The sequence below is a fragment of the Lolium perenne genome, chromosome 2, assembly GCF_019359855.2.
Source record: "Lolium perenne isolate Kyuss_39 chromosome 2, Kyuss_2.0, whole genome shotgun sequence".
Lineage (NCBI taxonomy): Eukaryota > Viridiplantae > Streptophyta > Magnoliopsida > Poales > Poaceae > Lolium > Lolium perenne.
Window position 1 is genome coordinate 147,481,998 of NC_067245.2, and position 19,067 is coordinate 147,501,064.

Below are 19,067 nucleotides of genomic sequence, written 5' to 3' on the forward strand. Positions count from 1 at the left end.
ATGCAACTTGTATTGCATAAGTGGCTTTGCGGGTGTCTGTCTCTCCTACTATAGTGAAGATTCAATTTACTCTTCTATTGACAACACTAGTATCACCGTTGTGGTTCATGTTCATAGGTAGATTGGATCTTACTCGAAAACCCTAAACCACGTAAAATATGCAAACCAAATTAGAGAACGTCTACTTGTTTTTGCAGGGTTTGGTGATGTGATATGGCCATAATGTGATGATGACTATGTATGAGATGATCATTATTGTATTGTGGCAACCGGCAGGAGCCTTATGGTTGTCTTTAAATTTCATGTTGAGTAGTATTTCAAAGTAGTTGTAATAGTTGCTACATGGAGGACAATCATGAAGACGGCGCCATTGACCTTGGTGCTTCGCCGACGATGATGGAGATCATGCCCGTTGATGATGGAGATCATGTCCGTGCTTTGGAGATGAAGATCAAAGGCGCAAAGACAAAAGGGCCATATCATATCACATATGAACTGCATGTGATGTTAATCCTTTTATGCATCTTATTTTGCTTAGATCGCGACGGTAGCATTATAAGATGATCCCTCTCACTAAAAATATCAAGATAATAAAGTGTTCATCCTTAGTAGCACCGTTGCCAAGACTTGTCGTTTCGAAGCATCTCGTGATGATCGGGTGTGATAGATTCAACAAGTGCATACAACGGGTGCAAGACAGTTTTGCACATGCGGATACTAAGGTGGCCTTGACGAGCCTAGCATGTACAGACATGGTCTCGGAACACGTGAAACCGAAAGGTAGAGCATGAATCATATGATTGATATGATGAACACTTTAAGTGTTCGCCATTGAAGTTACATCTTGTCTCGTGATGATCGGACTTGGTGTGGTGGATTTGGTTCATGTGATCACTAAGACAATGCGAGGGATATTGTTTTGAGTGGGAGTTCACCTAGTTTTTAATTATGTTGAATTAAAATTTGAACTCAATTTGTCATAAACATTAGTCTAAACTATTGCAAATACGTTGTAGATATGGCGTCCTCAATCAATTTTAACCAGTTCCTAGAGAAAGAAAAGCTTAAGAGCAACGGTAGCAACTTCACCGACTGGTTCCGTCATGTGAGGATCTTCCTCCATGGCGGAAATCTGCAATATGTGCTTGATGCACCGCTAGGTGACCCTCCTGCAGAAACTGAAACCGATGAAGTAAAGAATGTTTACGCGACTTGGAAAACTCGGTACTCTCAAGTTCAGTGTGCCATCCTATGCAGTCTGGAAGCCGATCTTCAAAAACGTTTTGAGCACCACGATCCACATGAGTTAATCAATGAGTTGAAGACTATCTTTGAAACTCATGCGGCCGTGGAATGCTATGAAGCATCGAAACACTTCTTCAGCTGCATGATGGAAGAAGGCAGCTCCGTTAGTGAGCACATGCTCGCCATGACCGGGCATGCGAAGAAACTCAGTGACTTGGGAATAGTGATTCCTAACAGATCGGGATTAATCGTGTCCTTCAATCACCGCCACCTAGTTACAAGAACTTTGTGATGAATTACAATATGCGAACATGAACAAAGAGTTACCTGAACTCTTCGCCATGCTAAAATCTGCTGAGATTGAAATTAAGAAAGAGCACCAAGTGTTGATGGTCAACAAGACCACCAGCTTCAAGAAACAGGGCAAGTCTAAAGGCAAGAACAAGAAGAGTGGCAAGAAAGCTGCCACGCCTCCTGTGAAACCTAAGACTGGCCCTAAGCCTGATGTTGAGTGCTATTACTGCAAGGAGAAGGGACACTGGAAGCGTAATTGCTCCAAGTATTTGGCGGATCTGAAGAGCGGCCTTGTCAAGAAGAAGAAAGAAGGTATATCTGATATACATGTTATAGATGTTTATCTTACTGGTTCTCGTACAAGTACCTGGGTATTTGATACTGGTTCGGTTGCTCATATTTGTAACTCGAAACAGGAACTAAAGAATAAACGAAGACTACTAAAGGATGAAGTGACCATGCGCGTTGGAAATGGATCCAAAGTCGATGTGATCGCGGTCGGCACACTTCCTCTACATCTACCTTCGGGATTAGTTTTAAGCCTCAATAATTGTTATTTTGTACCCGCGTTGAGCATGAACATTATATCTGGATCTTGTTTAATGCAAGACGGTTATTCATTCAAGTCTGAGAATAATGGTTGTTCTATTTTTATGAATAATATCTTTTATGGTCGAGCACACGAAAAGAATGGCTTATTTCTGTTAGATCTCGATAGTAGTGATACACATATACATAACATTGATGCTAAGCGAATTAAATTGAATGATAATTCTACTTATATGTGGCAATCGCTGCCTTGGTCATATTGGAGTGAAACGCATGAAGAAACTCCATACCGATGGATTACTTGAATCACTTGACTTTGAGTCACTTGATAGATGCGAAGCATGTCTAATGGGAAAAATGACTAAAACTCCATTCTCTGGTATTATGGAGCGAGCTACTGACTTATTGGAAATCATACATACCGATGTGTGCGGACCAATGAGTGTAGCATCGCGCGGTGGTTATCGTTATGTTCTAACCTTCATAGATGATCTGAGTAGATATGGGTATATCTATTTCATGAAACATAAATCCGAAACTTTTGAGAAGTTTAAGGAATTCCAAAGTGAAGTAGAAAATCAACGTAACAAGAAGATTAAATTTCTACAATCTGATCGCGGAGGTGAATATCTGAGTTATGAGTTTGCCATGCATTTAAAGAAATGCGGAATACTTTCACAATTGACACCGCCGGGAACACCACAACGAAACGGTGTGTCCGAACGTCGTAATCGAACTCTCTTAGATATGGTTCGTTCTATGATGTCTCTTACTGATTTGCCGTTATCATTTTGGAGTTATGCATTAGAGACAGCCGCATTCACTTTAAATAGAGCACCATCAAAATCCGTTGAAACGACACCGTATGAATTATGGTTTAATAAGAAACCTAAGTCATCGTTCTGAAAGTTTGGGGTTGCGAAGCCTATGTAAAAAAGTTACAACCGGACAAGCTAGAACCCAAAGCGGAGAAATGCGTCTTCATAGGATACCCTAAGGAAACTATAGGGTACACTTTCTATCACAGATCCGAAGGCAAGATCTTTGTTGCTAAGAACGGAACCTTTCTTGAGAAAGAATTTCTCACTAAAGAAGTGACTGGAAGAAAAGTAGAACTCGATGAGATTGAAGAATCTCTGCTCGTTGATCGAGTAGCGCAGATGGGAAGATGTTCTGTGCCGCCCGCACCGGCAACAGAGGAAGCTAATGATAATGATCATGAAACTTCAAATGAGATAGCTACTGAACCTCGCAGATCGACAAGGGAACGTGCCACTCCAGATTGGTATGATCCTTGTCTAAATGTCATGATTGTGGATAACAATGATGAAGACCCTGCGAAGTATGAAGAAGCGATGATGAGCCCAGATTCCAACAAATGGCAAGAAGCCATGAAATCCGAAATGGGATCCATGTATGATAACAAAGTATGGACTTTGGTAGACTTACCTGATAGCCACAAGGCTATCGAGAATAAATGGATCTTCAAGAGAAAAACAGATGCTGATGGTAATATTACTGTCTATAAAGCTCGACTTGTCGCAAAGGGTTTCCGACAAATTCAAGGTGTTGACTACGATGAGACTTTCTCACCTGTAGCGAAGCTAAAATCTGTGAGGATTTTGTTAGCAATAGCTGCATTTTTCGATTATGAGATTTGGCAGATGGATGTCAAAACGGCGTTCCTTAATGGAGACATTGAGGAAGAGTTGTATATGGTACAACCCAAAGGTTTTGTCGATCCTAAAAATGCTGACAAAGTATGTAAACTTCAGCGTTCAATCTATGGACTGAAGCAAGCATCGAGAAGTTGGAACCGACGCTTTGATAAGGTGATCAAAGACTTCGGGTTTATACAGTGTCATGGAGAGGCATGTATTTACAAGAAAGTGAGTGGGAGCTCTGTAGCATTCCTGATATTATATGTAGATGACATATTATTGATTGGGAATGATATAGAACTATTAAGCAGTGTAAAGGGTTATTTGAATAATAGTTTTTCAATGAAAGACCTTGGTGAAGCATAGTATATATTAGGCATCAAGATTTATAGAGATAGATCAAGACGTCTAATAGGGCTATCACAGAGTACATACATGGACAAGATTCTAAAGAAGTTTAGAATGGACGAAAGTAAGAAAGGATTCTTACCTATGTTACTGTGCAAGGTCTTGAGTAAGACTCAAGGTCCTGGCTACGGCAGAAGAAAGAGAAAGGATGAGTCGGATCCCCTATGCCTCGGCGATGGGCTCTATCATGTATGCCATGCTATGTACAAGACCGGATATAGCACATGCCGTTAGTTTGACTAGCAGATATCAAAGTGATCCAGAATGGAACACTGGACAGCGGTCAAGAATATCGTGAAGTACTTGAAAAGAACTAAGGATATGTTTCTTTGTTATGGAGGTGACCAAGAGCTCGTTGTAACAAGTTACACCGATGCAAGTTGGAACACTGATCCTGATGACTCTAAGTCACAGTCTGGGTACGTGTTTATATTGAATGGTGCTGCAGATGGTGGGCAAGCTCGAAGCGGTGCACGGTGGCGAAATCCTCAACGAGAATCGGAGTACATAGCGGCTTCAGAGGCTTCATCGAAGCGGTATGGATGAAGAGGTTCATTGTAGAGCTCGGTGTGGTTCCTAGTGCATTGGACCCACTAGTCATCTATCGTGACAACATGGGTGCCATCGCCAATGCACAAGAACCAAGGTCACACAAGAGGCTGAAGCATATCAAGCTGCGTTATCATTCGATTCGCGAGTACATCGAAGATGGAGAAATAAAGATTTGCAAAGTACACACTGATCTGAATGTAGCAGATCCGTTGACTAAAGCTCCCCCTAGGGCAAAGCATGACCAACACCAGAATGCCATGGGTGTTAGGTACCTTACAATGTAATCTAGATTATTGACTCTAGTGCAAGTGGGAGACTGTTGGAGATATGCCCAAGAGGCAATAATAAAAGTGGTTATTATATATCTTTATGTTTATGATAAATGTTTATATACCATGCTATAATTGTATTAACCGAAACATTGATACATGTGTGTTATGTAAACAAACAAATGAGTCCCTAGTAAGCCTCTTAACTAGCTTGTTGATTAATAGATGATTAGTTTCATAATCATGAACATTGGATGTTATTAATGACAAGGTTATATCATTATATGAATGATGTAATGGACACACCCAATTAAGCGTAGCATAAGATCACGTCATTAAGTTATTTGCTATAAGCTTTCGATACATAGTTACCTAGTCCTTATGACCATGAGATCATGTAAATCACTTATACTGGAAAGGTACTTTGATTACATCAAACGTCACTGCGTAAATGGGTGGTTATAAAGGTGGGATTAAGTATCCGGAAAGTATGAGTTGAGGCATATGGATCAACAGTGGGATTTGTCCATCCCGATGACGGATAGATATACTCTGGGCCCTCTCGGTGGAATGTCGTCTAATGTCTTGCAAGCATATGAATAAGTTCATAAGAGACCACATACCACGGTACGAGTAAAGAGTACTTGTCAGGAGACGAGGTTGAACAAGGTATAGAGTGATACCGATGATCAAACCTCGGACAAGTAAAATATCGTGTGACAAAGGGAATTGGTATCGTATGTGAATGGTTCATTCGATCACTAAGTCATCGTTGAATATGTGGGAGCCATTATGGATCTCCAGATCCCACTATTGGTTATTGGTCGGAGTGAGTACTCAACCATGTCCGCATAGTTCGCGAACCGTAGGGTGACACACTTAAAGTTGGATGTTGAAATGGTAGAACTTGAAATATGGAATGGAGTTCGAATATTTGTTCGGAGTCCCGGATGAGATCCCGGACATCACGAGGAGTTCCGAAATGGTCCGGAGAATAAGATTCATATATAGGAAGTCATTTTATGTGATTTAAAATGATCCGAAAGGTTCTATGGAAGGTTCTAGAAGTTTCTAGAAAAGTCCGAAAGAAACCACTAAGGAAGGTGAAGTCCCGGAGGGACTCCACCTCCCATGGCCGGCCAACCCTAAGGGGGAGGAGTCCCAAGTGGACTCCCCTATGGGGGCCGGCCACCCCCCACATGGAAGGGGGGAATCCCACCTCAAGTGGGATTCCCACCTTGGGTAGGTTTCCCTATCACATGGAAGGTTTTGGGTTCGGGTCTTATTCGGAGACTTGTAGTCCAACACTTGGGGCTTCCACCTATATAATGAGGGGCCAAGGGGAGGGGGCCGGCCACCCAAAGACCACAAGGTGGCCGCACCCCTTAGTGGCCGGCGCCCCCCTCTCCCAAACCCTAGCGGCCCTCTCTCCTCCACCACATCCCGCACGCTTAGCGAAGCTCCGCCGGATTTCTCCACCACCACCGACACCACGCCGTCGTGCTGTCGGATTCAAGAGGAGCTACTACTTCCGCTGCCCGCTGGAACGGGGAGGTGGACGTTGTCTTCATCAACAACCGAACGTGTGACCGAGTACGGAGGTGCTGCCCGTTCGTGGCGCCGTGATCAAGATCTTCTACGCGCTTTTGCAAGCGGCAAGTGAACGTCTACCGCAGCAACAAGAGCCTCATCTTGTAGGCTTTGGAATCTCTTCAAGGGTGAGACTCGACAATCCCCTCGTTGCTACCGTCTTCTAGATTGCATCTTGGCTTGGATTTCGTGTTCGCGGTAGGAAATTTTTTGTTTTCTATGCTACGTTATCCTACAGAAAAAGGCTGTTGTTGTTGAGCATTCCCCTTGTGAGGAGGTTGCTGGCAGTTCTCCTTTTGGTTGTTCTCCCCGCGAGCACCAAAACGGCCACTGGCACGGCCACCTCCATGGTTGTAGCCGCGACCATTTCCACGCTTCCTGCAGTTTGCCTGGTCCTCATGGAACTTCTTGAGCTCGTAGCGGTCTTCAGTGTTATGGATGTGCTTCTTATGAAGTATGTAGTACGGATGATTGCCATTGCTCTCCTCTGCGTGGTCCTCGCATCGGTGTATCTGCTTAGGCTCCGCTGCGAGGATGGTCGGTTCCTTGCGCTTGTAGTCATTGGCCTTGCTCTTGGCACGAGGGGCAGGAGAGGCAGCGGGAGCTGCTTCAAGCGCGTCATGGACAAATAGTCGTCCCTCCTCATCCTTGGCGCATCTATCGGTGATCTCGAAGAGCCTGATCACATAGTCCAGATCGTCATTGACAGATAGCTTCTTCCTCATTTTGACATCAGTGACTCCCGCTGAGAAAGCAGAGAGGATTTCTTGGTTGCAGATCTTGGGAATCCTTGTTGCGGACATGGCTAAAGTGCTTGTTGAGGTCGTTCTTCGAAGCAGGGCACTCGTAGGTTGCCATGAAGTTGGCGATGAATTGTGCAGAGATCGTCCCACGAGGAGATGGACTCCACGGGGAGGTTCATCAGCCATGCACGACCCGCTTCCTTGAGGGCCATGTGGAACCAGTTGGCCAAGACGCGGTGGTCACCACACGCGGCCTGGATGCCCACGGTATAGAGTTGCAGAAACTCGAGAGCGTTGGTGATGTCGTTGTAGCGCGGGGAGGGGGAGGGGTCAGGTGACGAGGGAGCTCCTCGGAAATGCCCACCATGAGGGGCTTAGGGTTGATGGAATCCTGCAGGTTAACACGAGACATCGGATACCAAACGAACAGGGAGCGAGATTTTACCCAGGTTCGGGGCCCTCGATCAGGTAAAACCCTTACTCGTGCTTGTCTGATCTCGATTTATCGAATAAAAGGGGTTACAATGGGGTAGTCGATAGACTGCGTTGTGGTGAACTCGCTGAGAGCCAAGGTTTCTAGGGTTGGTGTCTGCTAGGTTGTGTTGGTTGCGTAAAACATGTCGTTCGGCAGGCCCCCTCCTGGCCTTTATATAGGAGGCCAGGTCCCGAGAATCCTGTCAGAACTCGACTAGGTTACATCAAGATCTAATCTACCATTTCCTTTATCGATGTCTCCTAGGCTTGTCCATCGAGAATCTGTCTTCTTGTAAGTCTTCTTTCTTGCAACCGATGTATGGGCCCACCTTGGGTCATGACAACCCTCGTGGATCCCTTGTTGGGTCAAAGGAGGTAGACCAATGTAGGGTACCCGAAGGGTAATGCCCACATTAGTAGCCCCCGAGTGACTGATCGAAGTGAAGTTCCGGGCAGGGACTAAAGATGCCTTCATCCGAACGTCTTGATTAGTCGAAGAATATGGAGAATCCATGCTTGTCGTAAAGTTGAAGTCGCCTGATATCAGGTGCGCGTACAGCGCTCCCGATGGGAGTAGCCTCCGATTCTAGGGACGGATGTTTGCAACCGTGCGTAGACTCGAGTTGTACTACTCGAAGACCTTGCTGACGATATTTTTTGAATTTTCTTCTTCATCCGATGTATTGAATATATCGGATCGATGCAAACTTTGAGAGAAGCCGAATAATTGATCATACGTAAGGGATAAGAGTAACGAGCCCAAGTTTATTCGGTGAACAAACACTGGTTAACTGCCGAAGGCAAAACAACGTTACCCTACACAGGTTCAAGTCCCCGGACTCGAACCTGGATTTACTGGAACCTTCGGGTCCGTTTTTCCTTGAATTCTTTGTGTCGTTGACGCACTTACCATTTTTATCGGGTGCACGTCAACGCTCCCGATGGAAGTAGCCCCCGAGTCTATGGATGACTATAAATTAGTCATGCATGGGCTTTATAAGTTGTGTAGCCGAACGCCGTAGATTCCTTCGAGTTTTACTTATATTCGGGTGCTCTGTTGTAGAGGAGTTGATGACTTTGATGACATCGGGAGTGACGCAGCAACTGCCGCAGCTCGATTGATAGGATGTGACCTAACGAGCCCACCTTATATATGCGCGGTCAGTTAGGAAATGAACGGCCCTTGCATGTTGACCGAGGCATTTCCTCGATTCTCGTGCGTAGTGGGGTAGTGCGCCGCCTGTTTCTCTCCCCTCGCGACACGTGTAGACTTATACTCCCGTCCATTTTCTTTTTTGTATATTTAGCGGCCAAGATCTGTAGCGACTTTTCCTTTATAAAAAGAGGTGTAAAGATTAATCTAGATTGCCCCTGCTTCATTGGTCGTCTTCCTCCTCGCTTCCAACTCGCCATCGCCATTGTACTCAAGTTCCCGAGGCCCAAGAAAAGGAACTCCTCAGCACCATGGGCAAGAAGAGGATCCCCGCGTCTTCCGGCGCCGCCACGAGTGCCGCTGATTCCGTCTGCGGGAGGTGAAAGTATTTGACGAGCCGGTGCCTTCGGCGGGTGGTACGGGCGGGCTCTGCCCGTACCGATGCCCGTTAAACTCTCTGGAAGTTGTCCTCGCGTTGTCCTTTCGCCCATGCCCATTATTAAGTGCAAAAATGTTTTCTATCACGTTAAAATGCTAGAAAATGACAGTTTTCATTGATATTTCATTATTGACTTATTATTTTAGGATCCTGCGTAGACAAGCATAAAAGGGCGCGATAGTGCGGTGAAATACAAAAATCCTACCACTGCTTGATGATAACTGATGAAATAGTAAGGCAAAAACATGCTAAAAATGCACTCATCAGTGAACATCGGGATACACCGTCGTCTCTGCGTGTTTCGGTTATTTCTTTTCACTTATTTAATTTGTGAAACCATTCTTGATATATGTATTTGGTCATATAGAGTGCTCCACTTAGTTTGCATTAGGCCAATTATTTATCCGCATAGCCTAAAATTGAAAACAAGTCATGGAAAATTTTGTAGAACTGATGCGTGTGGTTGGCACGTCCGTTGGGAACCCCAAGAGGAAGGTGTGATGCGCACAGCGGCAAGTTTCCCTCAGTAAGAAACCAAGGTTTAATCGGACCAGTAGGAGTCAAGAAGCACGTTGAAGGTTGATAGCGGCGAGATGTAGTGCGGCGCAACACCAGTGATTCCGGCGCCAACGTGGAACCTGCACAACACAACCAAAGTACTTTGCCCCAACGAAACAGTGAGGTTGTCAATCTCACCGGCTTGCTGTAACAAAGAGTTAACCGTATTGTGTGGAAGATGATTGTTTGCAGAAAACAGTAGAACAAGTATTGCAGATGATTGTATTTCAAGAAAGAGAATTGGACCGGGGTCCACAGTTCACTAGAGGTGTCTCTCCCATAAGACGAACAGCATGTTGGGTGAACAAATTACAGTTGGGCAATTGACAAATAAAGAGAGCATGACCATGCACATACATATCATGATGAGTATAGTGAGATTTAATTGGGCATTACGACAAAGTACATAGACCGTCATCCAACTGCATCTATGCCTAAAAAGTCCACCTTCAGGTTATCATCCGAACCCCCTCCAGTTTTAAGTTGCTAACAACAGACAATTGCATTAAGTATGGTGCGTAATGTAACTAGTGACTACATCCTTGAACATAGCACTAATGTTTTATCCCTAGTGGCAACAGCACAACACAACCTTAGAACTTTCTCACATTGTCCCTGTGTCAATGCAGGCATGAACCCACTATCGAGCATAAGTACTCCCTCTTGGAGTTAATAGCAAAAACTTGGCCAGAGTATCTACTAGTAACGGAGAGCATGCAAGATCATAAACAACACATAGATATAACTTTGATAATCAACATAACAAGTATTATCTATTCATCGGATCCCAACAAACGCAACATATAGAATTACAGATAGATGATCTTGATCATGTTAGGCAGCTCACAAGATCCGACAATGATAGCACAATGGGGAGAAGACAACCATCTAGCTACTGCTATGGACCCATAGTCCAGGGGTAGACTACTCACACATCACACCGGAGGCGACCATGGCGGCGTAGAGTACTCCGGGAGATGATTCCCCTCTCCGGCAGGGTGCCGGAGGCGATCTCTGGATCCCCCGAGATGGGATCGGCGGCGGCGGCGTCTGCGGAAGGTTTTCCGTATCGTGGTTCTCAGACTGGGGGTTTCGTCACGGAGACTTTTTATAGGCGGAAGGGCAGGTCAAGAGGCGGCACGGGGGCCCCACACCACAGGGCCGCGCGGCCAAGGGGGGGCCGCGCCGCCCTAGGGTGTGGCCCCTCCGTGGCCCCTCTTCGTCTCTCCTTCGGACTTCTGGAAGCTTCGTGAGAAAATAGGCCCACAGGCTTTGATTTCGTCCAATTCCGAGAATATTTCCTTACTAGGATTTCTGAAACCAAAAACAGCAGAAAACGAATCGGCACTTCGGCATCTTGTTAATAGGTTAGTTCCAGAAAATGCACGAATATGACATAAAGTGTGCATAAAACATGTAGATAACATCAATAATGTGGCATGGAACATAAGAAATTATCGATACGTCGGAGACGTATCAGCATCCCTGCTTAGTTCGCTCGTCCCGAGCAGGTAAAACGATAACACAGATAATTTCTGGAGTGACATGCCATCATAATCTTGATCATACTATTTGTAAAGCATATGTAGTGAATGCAGCGATCAAAACAATGTATATGACATGAGTAAACAAGTGAATCATATAGCAAAGACTTTTCATGAATAGCACTTCAAGACAAGCATCAATAAGTCTTGCATAAGAGTTTAACTCATAAAGCAATAATTCAAAGTAAAGGTATTGAAGCAACACAAAAGAAGATTAAGTTTCAGCGGTTGCTTTCAACTTGTAACATGTATATCTCATGGATATTGTCAACATAGAGTAATATAATAAGTGCAATAAGCAAGTATGTAGGAATCAATGCACAGTTCACACAGGTGTTTGCTTCTTGAGGTGGAGAGAAATAGGTGAACTGACTCAACATTGAAAGTAAAAGAATGGTCCTCCATAGAGGAAAAGCATCGATTGCTATATTTGTGCTAGAGCTTTGATTTTGAAAACATGAAACAATTTTGTCAACGGTAGTAATAAAGCATATGCATCATGTAAATTATATCTTATAAGTTGCAAGCCTCATGCATAGTGTACTAATAGTGCCCGCACCTTGTCCTAATTAGCTTGGACTACCGGATCATCACAATGCATTGTTTTTACCAAGTGTCACAAAGGGGTACCTCTATGCCGCCTGTACAAAGGTCTAAGGAGAAAGCTCGCATTGGATTTCTCGCTATTGATTATTCTTCAACTTAGACATCCATACCGGGACAACATAGACAACAGATAATGGACTCCTCTTTTATGCATAAGCATATACCAACAATTAACAATTTTCTCATTTGAGATTTGAGGATTGTTGTCCAAAACTGAAACTTCCACCATGGAGCATGGCTTTAGTTAGCGGCCCAATGTTCTTCTCTAACATATGCATGCTTAACCAAATGGTGGTAGATCTCTCTTACTTCAGACAAGACGGACATGCATAGCAACTCACATGAAATTCAACAATGAATAGTTGATGGCGTCCCCAGTAAACATGGTTATCGCACAACAAGCAACTTAATAAGAGATAAAGTGCATAATTACATATTCAATACCACAATAGTTTTTAAGCTATTTGTCCCATGAGCTATATATTGCAAAGGTGAATGATGGAATTTTAAAGGTAGCACTCAAGCAATTTACTTCGGAATGGCGGAGAAATACCATGTAGTAGGTAGGTATGGTGGACACAAATGGCATAGTGGTTGGCTCAAGTATTTGGATGCATGAGAAGTATTCCCTCTCGATATAAGGTTTAGGCTAGCAAGGCTTATTTGAAACAAACACAAGGATGAACCGGTGCAGCAAAACTCACATAAAAGACATATTGAAAACATTATAAGACTCTACACCGTCTTTCTTGTTGTTCAAACTCAATACTAAAAATTATCTAGACCTTAGAGAAACCAAATATGCAAACCAAATTTTAGCATGCTCTATGTATTTCTTCATTAATGGGTGCAAAGCATATGATGCAAGAGCTTAATCATGAGCACAACAATTGCCAAGTATCACATTACCCAAGATATTTATAGCAATTACTACATGTATCATTTTCCAATTCCAACCATATAACAATTTAACGAAGGAGAAACTTCGCCATGAATACTATGAGTAGAAACCAAGGACATACTTGTCCATATGCTACAGCGGAGCGTGTCTCTCTCCCATAAAGTGAATTCTAGGATCCATTTTATTCAAACAAAACAAAAAACAAAAACAAACCGACGCTCCAAGAAAAAGCACATAAGATGTGATGGAATAAAAATATAGTTTCAGGGGAGGAACCTGATAATGTTGTCGATGAAGAAGGGGATGCCTTGGGCATCCCCAAGCTTAGACGCTTGAGTCTTCTTGATATATGCAGGGGTGAACCGCCGGGTGCATCCCCAAGCTTAGAGCTTTCACTCTCCTTGATCATGTTGCATCATACTCCTCTCTTGATCCTTGAAAACTTCCTCCACACCAAACTCGAAACAACTCATTAGAGGGTTAGTGCACAATATAAATTGACATATTCAGAGGTGACACAATCATTCTTAACACTTCTGGACATTGCATAATGCTACTGGACATTAGTGGATCAAAGAAATTCATCCAACATAGCGAAAGAGGCAATGCGAAATAAAAGGCAGAATCTGTCAAAACAGAACAGTTCGTATTGACGAATTTTAAAATGGCACCAGACTTGCTCAAATGAAAATGCTCAAATTGAATGAAAGTTGCGTACATATCTGAGGATCATGCACGTAAATTGGCTTAATTTTCTGAGCTACCTACAGGAGGTGGACTCAGATTCGTGACAGCAAAGAAATCTGGAACTGTGCAGTAATCCAAATCTAGTACTTACTTTTCTATCAACGGCTTAACTTGGCACAACAAAACACAAAACTAAGATAAGGAGAGGTTGCTACAGTAGTAAACAACTTCCAAGACACAAAATAAAAACAAAGTACTGTAGGTAAAAACATGGGTTGTCTCCCATAAGCGCTTTTCTTTAACGCCTTTCAGCTAGGCGCGAAAGTGTGTATCAAGTATTATCGAAGGGTGATGCATTCTCAGCGGGGTGTGGAGTTTTCTCAACTAGGCATAGTATATTGGATACATAAGTTTCAGCATCTCCCTTTTCATTAGTCTTAGGCGTGCTACTCTCATCAAACAAATTTTCAGGAACTAGCCAAGCATAGTTATTTTCTAATGCATCATTCATAGCTAAGAGCTTACATGGTATTGGTGCTTTTATCTCCCCTCCATCATCAATATTATTAGTGTATCTTATTCTATCCATATCCATCCTTTCAAGGAGACTAACAAAATTAGTAGGAGAACCAAGCATATTAAATTTAGCAAACACCTTTCTAGCTTCTCTTGCTAGACCACCAAATTCTCTAAGAAGGGTTTCTAATACAAAATCTTTCTTTTCCCCTCTTCCATATCACCAAGTGTGAAAAACATGTGTTGGATTATAGGATTAAGATTAACAAATTTAGTTTCCAACAAAGTGCGAACTAAATGCGCAACAGCAATTTCATAAGTAGGCGCAAGGTCTACCAAGTGTCTATCTTCAAAATTTTCAATAGTACTAACATGATTGAAAAATTCTTCTATATTATTTCTCCCAACTATAGACCCACGTCCTACCGGTATGTTTTTTGTGGTAAAATTAAAAGGAAACATGATGAATAAAGTAAATGCAAGTAAACTAATTTTTTTGTGTTTTAGATATAGCAAACAAGATAGCAAATAAAGTAAAACTAGCAACTAATTTTTTGTATTTTGATTTAGTGCAGCAAACAAAGTAGTAAATAAAACTAAGCAAGACAAAAACAAAGTAAAGAGATTGAGAAGTGGAGACTCCCCTTGCAGCGTGTCTTGATCTCCCGGCAACGGCGCCGTAAATTTGCTTGATGCGTGTGGTTGGCACGTCCGTTGGGAACCCCAAGAGGAAGGTGTGATGAAAGACACGCGGCAAGTTTCCCTCAAGAAGAAACCAAGGTTTAATCGGACCAGTAGGAGTCAAGAAGCACGTTGAAGGTTGATGGCGGCGAGATGTAGTGCGGCGCAACACCGGTGATTCCGGCGCCAACGTGGAACCCGCACAACACAACCAAAGTACTTTGCCCCAACGAAACAAAGTGAGGTTGTCAATCTCACCGGCTTGTCGTAACAAAGAGTTAACCGTATTGTGTGGAAGATGATTGTTTGCGTAAAACAAGAGAACAAGTATTGCAGTAGATTGTATTTCAAGAAAGAGAATTGGACCGGGGTCCACAGTTCACTAGAGGTGTCTCTCCCATAAGACGAACAGCATGTTGGGTGAACAAATTACAGTTGGGCAATTGACAAATAAAGAGAGCATGACCATGCACATACATATCATGATGAGTATAGTGAGATTTAATTGGGCATTACGACAAAGTACATAGACCGTCATCCAACTGCATCTATGCCTAAAAAGTCCACCTTCAGGTTATCATCCGAACCCCCTCCAGTTTAAGTTGCTAACAACAGACAATTGCATTAAGTATGGTGCGTAATGTAACTAGTGACTACATCCTTGAACATAGCACTAATGTTTTATCCCTAGTGGCAACAGCACAACACAACATTAGAACTTTCATCACTGTCCCTGTGTCAATGCAGCATGAACCCACTATCGAGCATAAGTACTCCCTCTTGGAGTTAATAGCAAAAACTTGGCCAGAGTATCTACTAGTAACGGAGAGCATGCAAGATCATAAACAACACATAGATATAACTTTGATAATCAACATAACAAGTATTCTCTATTCATCGGATCCCAACAAACGCAACATATAGAATTACAGATAGATGATCTTGATCATGTTAGGCAGCTCACAAGATCCGACAATGATAGCACAATGGGGAGAAGACAACCATCTAGCTACTGCTATGGACCCATAGTCCAGGGGTAGACTACTCACACATCACACCGGAGGCGACCATGGCGGCGTAGAGTCCTCCGGGAGATGATTCCCCTCTCCGGCAGGGTGCCGGAGGCGATCTCCTGGATCCCCCGAGATGGGATCGGCGGCGGCGGCGTCTCTGGAAGGTTTTCCGTATCGTGGTTCTCGGTACTGGGGGTTTCGTCACGGAGACTTTTTATAGGCGGAAGGGCAGGTCAAGAGGCGGCACGGGGGCCCCACACCACAGGGCCGCGCGGCCAAGGGGGGGCCGCGCCGCCCTAGGGTGTGGCCCCTCCGTGGCCCCTCTTCGTCTCTCCTTCGGACTTCTGGAAGCTTCGTGAGAAAATAGGCCCCTGGGCTTTGATTTCGTCCAATTCCGAGAATATTTCCTTACTAGGATTTCTGAAACCAAAAACAGCAGAAACAAAGAATCGGCACTTCGGCATCTTGTTAATAGGTTAGTTCCAGAAAATGCACGAATATGACATAAAGTGTGCATAAAACATGTAGATAACATCAATAATGTGGCATGGAACATAAGAAATTATCGATACGTCGGAGACGTATCAAGAACCTATTCACTGTGGTGACCCTACATACCACTTCATGTTGTAGTATCCAGTCGTTAACATAACATGTGCGAAGTACCAATCCGCAAATATTACATTCCTCAGAGTAGTACAACAGAAACATGATGGGTTCGTTGCATGGAAAACAAAAATTCTACAGCAAACAAACAAAACCAAGATTCAATCTAGGAAAAAAACGTCAGATCTAATCTACTAGATTGAAGCAACGAGACGGATTGGATCTACATACCCTTGTGGATAGCTAAGCGGAAACGAGATTGAATCTCGTGGTTGATGTAGTCGTACACTTGCCGATCTCAAGATCGCGATGACGATCCCTCCGACGCTGCAAACGGGCAGCACCTCCGTACTCGGTCACACATACAACTCGATGAAGACACTCCTCCTTGTTCCAGCAAGCGGGGAGATGTGGTAGATGGGATCTAGTCCAGCAGCACGAAGGCGTGGTGGTGGTGGAGAGTTTGCGCGGACAGCGCTTCGCCTGTAAACGTTGGGTGGAAGAAACTAGGCAAAAAGTGGAGCAAAAGCGGCCCAAAAATCTTACTATTGCGACCTGCGGGTTGTCCTCCTTTTATAGACGCGCAAGGCGGTGGGAGGTCAGGCCTGGAAGCCACGCAAGTCAATCGATTGGATCGATTGATCGTACACTGCAAGGCAAAACGATTTTGCTTCTCCCGTACATCTTGGACTCTAATCCTGGCGCGCGTGGCCCAGGACATTTCCTCGGCCCCTTTTTTCTTTCCTTTGCTCCTTTTTTTTCTTTGCCTTTGTTTGATAGTCTATCTATATGAGCTACTTAATAAGCTCACTAGCAAAACTTTTCATAGACAATTTTTAGTCTCATATTTATTTCTACCAAATAAATAAATATTAATATTTACTAATTTAATTAATTAATAAATCATTAATTATCTTCCCGAAACAATTTCGCAACTCTTTGAAACAATTTTTTAATCCTGAAACTACCCCTAGCAACATCGAAATCTTAAGTGTGTCACCCTACGGTTTGAAAATGTGCAGACATGACCGAGACGCCTCTCCGATCAATAATCATCAGCGGACTGGAGATCCGGAATGACTCCTACATATTCAACGATGAACAATGTGATCGATTGAACCATTAACATACGATACCAATCCCTTTGTCGCACGATACTTTACTTATTCGAGGTTTGATCATCGGTATCTCTATACCTAGTTCAACCTCGTTACCGATAAATACTCTTTACTCGTACCGTGGTATGTCATCTCTTGTGACCTTTTCATATGCTTGCAAGCTAATTAGACAACATTCCACCGAAAGGGCCCAGAGTATATCTATCCGTCATCGGGATGGAAAAATCCCACTCTTGATCCATATGCCTCAACTCACATTTTCCGAATACTTAATCTCATCTTTATAACCACCTATTTACGCAATGGCGTTTGATGTAATCAAAGCATCCTTCCGATGTAAGTGATTTACATGATCTCATGGTCGAAGGACTAGGTAACTATGTATCGAAAGATTATAGCAAGTTGAACTTAATGACTTGATCTCATGCTACGCTTATTTGGGTGTGTGTCCATTATATCATTCACACAGTGACATAACCTTGTTATTAACAACATCCAATGTTCATGATCACGAAACCATAATCATCTATTAATCAACAAGCTAGTTATACAAGAGGCTTACTAGGGACTCCTTGTTGTTTACATAACACACATGTATAAATGTTTCGGTTAATACAATTATAGCATGGTATGCAAACATTTATCATAAACACAAAGATATAATAATAACCATTTTATTATTGCCTATTGAGCATATCTCCAATAGTCTTCCACTTGCACTAGAGTCAATAATCTAGATTACATTGTAAGGTACATAACATCCATGGCGTTCTGGTGTAGGTCATGCTTTGCCCTAGGGAGAGCTTTAGTCAACGGATCTGCCACATTCAGTTCTGTGTGTACTTTGCAAATCTTTACTTCACCATCTTCGATGTACTCGATAATCGAATGAAAACGTAGCTTAATATGCTTCAGCTTCTTGTGTGACCTTGGTTCTTGTGCATTGGCGATGGCACCCATGTTGTCACAATAGATGACTAATGGGTCCAATGCACTAGGAACCACACCAAGCTCAACAATGAACCTCTTCATCCATACTGCTTCCGATGAAGCCTCCGAAGCCGCTATGTATTCAGATTCAATTGAAGACTTCGCCACCGTGCATTGCTTGGAACTCATCCAGCTTACTGCAGCACCATTCAATATAAACACGTACCCAGACTGAGACTTAGAGTCATCTGGATCAGTGTTCCAACTTGCATTGGTGTAACTGGTTACAACGAGCTCTTGGTCACCTCCATAATAAATAAACATATCCTTAGTCTTTTTCAAGTACTTCAGGATATTCTTGACCGCTGTCCAGTGTTCCATTCCTGGATCACTCTGATATCTGCTGGTCAAATTGACAACATGTGTGATATTCGGTCTAGTACACAGCATGGCATACATGATAGAGCCTACTGCCGAGGCATAGGGGATCTTGTTCATCCTCTCTCTTTCTTCTGCCGTAGCCAGACCTT